Here is a 6604-nt window from a genome sequence, read left to right as displayed (position 1 = left end):
ACTGAAATTAATAATAAATTTAAAAGTAAAAAAAAACAAGCAAGTTAGCTGATCAAGTACTTGAAATGAAATGGGCTCTACTAGTAATGAGATGGATTGTCACAGTGACTGTAGCAGTGGGCTCAAGTGTGTCAGAGATGATGACGACGGCAGAGGATAGGGCAGGGCGCAGATTTGCTGGTCAAAGGGTCACTATGAGTCATACTCAATGACACCTAACAACAATGACAATAGCAACAAAGCAGTAACATGTAACCATGAAATGGTAATACAGGGAGAAAATGAATCCAGAGTTTTCCTACTCTGATGGGATCTATGAGTAAAGACTCCAGAAGGGACACTTGGAAAATTCAAAGACACAGAGGTATGAAAAGATTGAGAGGCTCCAGAAAAATGATCTAATCCTCAACTGATCATGAGGGTGCAAAGGTTAGTGTTTTTTCTATTTTGCATGGGGTCTGCCTGCGTTGGGAAGCTATTTGACATCAGCAAACAATAACTAGCTTTCTCAATGTAAGTCAACTTCCAGGCACTTTTTCCTCTTGAGTCCTTCAAGTGTGTCTACCAGTTTCCTCTTCCTACTGTCTCCATCTTGTGATGCACCTGAAGCTTGGCCTCCTATCCTAGGCCACTTTTCCCCAAACTTCCCTGACTTTCTAAATCGAGCATATAAATCTCTCTTAAAATTTTCTAAGAGTCCATGTTGTTAGAAATAATGAGGAAGTTAAAAGCTTCAGCCTAAGTTAAAAGTACCCTCTCACACCCTTATCATTTTACTGAATTTACTGAAAGACAAATATGGCAAACATATTAAGGTGGATCTTGAGATACCCAGAGGTTTTATGAAAAAGATACACAGACATTACAGTGTTGGCAAAGAATGCTGAATATATCATGGATAGTACATACATATACTGCCAGAAGGATAAACAAATCTGTCTTGGATGAAGTATCACCAAAATGTTGCTTAGAAGCAGAGATTGCTAGACTTCATCTCATGTAGTTCATGCATGTTATCAGGAGGACCCAGTCCCTGGAGAAAGACATCATGTTTGGGAAAGTAGAGGACAGAAAAAGGAAGATCTTCTAGGAGCTGAATTGATATCATGACTTCAACTGTAGCCTCAAACACACCAATGATCATGCCAATGGCCAGCAAGTGTTTTGTTAGGTTGTACAGAATATCACTGGAAGTTGAAACCAACTCGATGTCACCTAACAACAGCAACGATATTACTATTTCAGTGACTGCCCTGACTATTGGAGCCCCTGCAAAGTAAGACAGGAGAAGTAAAAGGAAAGATTTATGATTACTGAGATAGAGACTAGGAATGACCTTATAAGGGACATTAGGAGGAACAAAGGGAGAAAAACATAGGAGATTCAGCTTGCTGTTCTCTTCTCCTCTTTGATGATGATTATTATTATTCTAATCATCTTTCTATATGGAAATGAGGACATATTAAGAATGTAACAAACATTTTCCAAGTCCTTTTTGCAGACCAGCACTGAGATTTTATGGATAAAGAAACTGAGATTCAAGGAAGTCAAATGAGCAACAGGGACAAAGATGAGCAAAAGGTAAGAGTGCAGGTTATAACATGAGCAAAACCAACAGCAGAAAATTGGAAGTCCCTAACAATGTCAGAACTTGGTGATAGGAAGGATGGAGGGCCCCATGCTCCCTGACTAGAGCTTCTGTGCAAAGTTCACTCTTATACGCATAATCGATGTAGAGCATGTGTCATAGATTGAGTTATGTGTCCTCTCCCCGAACATACATGAATAATGTAATGTGTAAGTTACATAGTAATTCTCCATTAACTAAAAAATAAAATAGTTGTAAAGGGATTAAGAGTGGGCTGCTTCTTGTTCTTGTTGTTGTTGTGTACCGTCATGTAGGAACTGACCTATAGCTGACCCTGTGGTGGGTTTCCAGAAGCAGTAAATCACATGGGAAGAGACTGCCTGTCCTTCTCCGGCGGAGCAGGTGGTGTCCTTAAAGAGTGTGTCTTTGGTATTACTGTGCAGCTTCTTTCCAGAAGGCCACCAGAGCTCAGAGAGGACTGCAGCACCTCTTAATCCCATCCCAATCTGGTCTAAGGAGAGTTTCTATAAAATGTGGTGTGTAACCCTGTCTGTATCTCACAAGACAGAGAGGGAAGAAAGATGGAGCTGAGAGGAGGGACTTTAAAACCACCAAGAAAAAATCACCAGGAGTAGAGTGTTCTTCGAACTTTGGTTCTTGTGATAGGATGCTCCTTGACACCAGAGAAGGTCAACAAGACACAGGGAAATTTTTCAAGGAATTCTAGGCCTATAATTGCTGAAGGAAGCCAGCATCTTCCTCCTTCAGAACCAACAGAGAGAGAAGGCCTTCTCTTAGAAAAAGCACTCTGAAAGTGGACATCTAGCCTTCTAAACTGTAAGGGGATAAATCTGTTTGTTAAAGCTAGCCATCTGGTTATCTGCTGTTGTTGTTTGCTGTCAAGTAGGAACCAATCCATAGCGGATCGTTCGGCAAATTTTCAAAAACAGTAAATCACACAGGAGGAGACTGTCCATCCTTCTCTCAGGAAACAGCTGGTGGATTCAAACTGGATGCCTTTGGGATTGCAGTGCAGCTTCCTACCACTATGCCACCAGAGCTCCGTTATCGTATAGAGAGCTCTGTTTTAGCAGCACTCTGATAACTAAGACAATATACATTTATAAATTGGGACCTGGGCTTCAATTTGATTCAGATATGATGTATGATGAGTCCACTAACAAAACAAAGTTTATTTTGTTTCTACTGAAACAAAAGAGGGTAAAGAGAAGTTATTTCTTCTTATGTGCTTCTGATCTGGCAGGAAGTCATTTTTGTCCAGCCTACACCAACAGGTTTGAAATTGGTTCCAAAATCTTATTTGAGCCCACAGTTCTTAACGGTAGAAGCAAGTCATGATAGAATATGAGTGTTACTCTTTTCAGAATGCATACTATCATGTCTTATTTTCAATTACTCCTGAATGAACTCAATGGGATTAATTTTCCTAAATTTTCTATCTTCTCTCTTTCCTCTTTGGTTCTATCAATTTTTTAAATGTTTTCCATTTCTAGATCCTTCCAGAAATTCAGTAAAGTGCACATTCTATCCTTATAGATTCTACACTAGTTCTTTATCCAGAATAATTAACATTTATTTTTAATAATTTATTCTAATATATTCTTCACATTTTCAGATAGTCTCATCAACGAATATTGAGCAAAACTTCATTCATGAGCAAAAGAAATGCATTAGAAAAGTCAAGGAAGAATTTCTATTTTAGTGAATAGCATTTCATACTAGTAATTCTATTTTATCACTCAACTCAAAATATGACTTACAAATGTCATGGAAACAAAAACATGAATAATCCAGGCATAGTTTACTTTGAGAAAGCTTGAAACTACTTGACTATCATGTAGAGATGGCATATATTCTTCAGGTACAAAATAAGGAGACTAATAATCAGTCCTTGGAGAAGGACATCATGCTCGGAAGGGTTGAAGGACAGCATAGGTGTGGAAGACCAAGGATGAGAGGGATTGACACAGTAACTGGGGTAATGGGATTAGGCGTGTCAGCTTCAGTGAGACTGGCTCGGGATAGGGCAGGCTTCAGAGCTGCTGCATATAGGGTCACACTATTAAGTCTCATGTCACTTGAAGGCACATAACAACAACATAGACTCAAAATCATGTAGAATTCATCTCAGGAGAATTCCTTGGACTATCATCCACTTCTTTACATATTTTTAAAGCAAAAATGCATTCGACTGGCAGCCGGAACCCGGCGCAGCCAGAGAGCTGGAATTTGAACCACACACAGGACAGCTGAGTCCCAGCCAAAAGACACCAGCCAAGCCACTGTGAAACCCACCCAGCAGGAGCAAGTAGGGAGCAACCGCCTGCCACCCTGTGACTCCAGAGGAGCAACCAACCGCCCCCAGCTTCTAAGAGACCCAGGAGGAGCAACTGTCTGCCAGCCACTGCAGAACACCAGAGGAGCAACCACAGCTGACCATGTGACCCCAGAGGAGCGACTACTACCCGCCATTGGGTGACCACCCTGCAGCTGTGCCTGCGTGATCCCACCACACAGGGTGCGGCTATATGAACCCCCAGGAGTGCCCAAGCCCCTCCCCCTGCCCCTTGGTGGTAGTGTCCAATCCCTGTGCTCCCATGCCCCCCTACAACCCCGTACTTCCTCCCTCTTCCCCCTCCTTTGCAGCTCTACAACCATACACTTCAGCTCCTGCCACAGCCCTGTGCCCCCAGGGCACTGTTGTGGATCTAGTCCTCACCCGAAGCCACCAGCCGAGCTGCTGTGGAACTAATCTGGCAGGAGAAAGGCCAGTAGGATCCTGAATGGGTTTTCTGGGGTACTGCTGATTACCTGGGAGAGCACCCAAAGATGTGCCCACTGGTGGGGTATTTGGCTAAGCTCTCTTGCACCACACCGACTGTCCAGAAATGAGCCAGCCACAGGCTGGTTTTGTGGACTCTGCAGGCCAGCCAGAGGCTAGTGGGTCGGTGGGAATTTGACCTTGACTTTTCGGGTCCTGTTGGATCCAGGAACCTGCTGGGGCAGGGGCTGTTGTGTGAGGGCACCTGCATAAGTGCCACTGGGCAGAGAACACTGAGAAAACCACTGGGTGGGAAAAGGAGAGCGGGAATTTGAGTAGGGACCCCAAACATGAGCACACTCAGACAGCAGAGATTTGAGCAAGGTCCCCCAAGTGTTTGACCTGCCCTTGCGATCACCCCAACACTGTGCCTGTCTCATCCCATTTGACTTCACACTGGTGCCTACACGGCTGGGCAATCAACTTGCTTTTAATCGGGAGCACCTCGACCTGTCTTACCATCAAGAGATTGCCCTCACAGGCTCTAAACTGGCATTTCTCTGAATTCAGAAGTTCAGAGAAACACACAAGTGGGGTAGCTGCCCAACTGATCTCTAGAGCATTGTCTACAGATCAAGAACATATCAATGTCTCAAAGAAAGCAAGCTATCTCACACAATACACAAGAGCAAAGCAAGATGTCACTGCCAAAGAATGACACAGTATCAGTGGATTTCCTGATGCCAGAAAGTCTGATGGAACTTTCTGACACAGAATTTAAAGAAGGAGTGACTGAATATATCCAATGGATGAAAGACAAACTTGATGAATTACAGGATACTAAATGCAAAAATCAGGAGGAGCTCAAAAAAACAATGCAGAACATTGCAGAGAAAACAAACAAGGCATTAGCAGCAGTGGAAAAACAAGAATCCACTATTGAAAATATAAGGTCCAATGTTTCAGAGGTTGTCAACGTGATGGAGGGGGAGGACACATGAGCAGAGTTGAAGAGATGGAACATAGAACCAGTGAAACTGAAGACAGAATTGTCACCACTGATCTGCTAGAGCAAAAAGCAGACTCAAAAAAGAAGGGAAAAGAAGAAAACCTAAGAATAATGTGGGACACCATCAAGAGAAATAACATGTGCATCATTGGAATCCCAGAAAAGGAAGAAGCAAGTAGAGACATTAAAAAAGTTGTGGAAGAATTACTAGAGGAAAACTTCCCAAGCATAATGACGAATGAGAGAATATGTATTCAGGAAGCTCAGCAAACACCAGATTAGACCCCAAAATAAAAACATCAAGGCATACCATAGTCAAATTTGCCAGAACCAAAGATAAGGAGAGAATCCTGAAAGCAGGAAGGGAGAAACAAAGAGTAACCTATAAGGGAGAACAGATAAGATTAAGTGCAAATTTCTCAGCAGAAACCATGCAGGCAAGAAGAGAGTGGAAGGACATATATCAAACATTCAAAGAACACAACTGTCAACCAAGAATACTGTACTCAGCAAAATTATCCATCAAATATGTAGGACAGATCAAGATATTCCCAGAAAAGCAGAACCTAAGAGAGTTTGTAAAAACAAGACCAGAGTTGCAGGAGAGACTCAGAGATGTCCTTCTTACAGACATACCACAGAAAGCTGCATGGTCCAAAGTAACTAGCAACAACACCAAAAAGAACTCACACAATGATAGCAATAAAACTTAGCCTCTCAATAGTCCCACTGAATGTGAATGGTTAAAATGCACCTCTGAAGAGAAAGAGAGTAGCAGATTAGATAAAAAAACAAAATCAATCAATATGTTGTCTACAAGAGACACACCTGAAAAATGAAGATAAAGACAGGCTAAAAATAAAAGGGTGGGGGAAAATATATCAAACAAATGGCAACGAGAAAAAAGCAGGAGTCGTGATATTAATCTCTGATAAAATAAATATCAATGTAAAAACCATCACAAAGGAAAAGGAAAGTCACTGCATAATGCAGAGTCAATAGAACAAGAGGACATAACAATAATAAATATCTATGCAACAAATGAAAGACCAGAAAAATACATAAAACAAACATTAACAAAACTGAAAAAGGAAACAGACAACACTACTATAGTGCTTGGAGACTTCAATACACCCCTCTCAAGAAAAGATAGAACTACCAGAAAAAAACTCAACAGAGATACTGAAGAATTAAACCACACAATAAACCACAACTTAACCTCATA

This window comes from Elephantulus edwardii, unplaced genomic scaffold, assembly GCF_000299155.1.
Source record: "Elephantulus edwardii isolate Elephantulus edwardi_28Jun2011 unplaced genomic scaffold, EleEdw1.0 scaffold00099, whole genome shotgun sequence".
NCBI lineage: Eukaryota > Metazoa > Chordata > Mammalia > Macroscelidea > Macroscelididae > Elephantulus > Elephantulus edwardii.
This window is presented reverse-complemented; position numbering follows the sequence as displayed.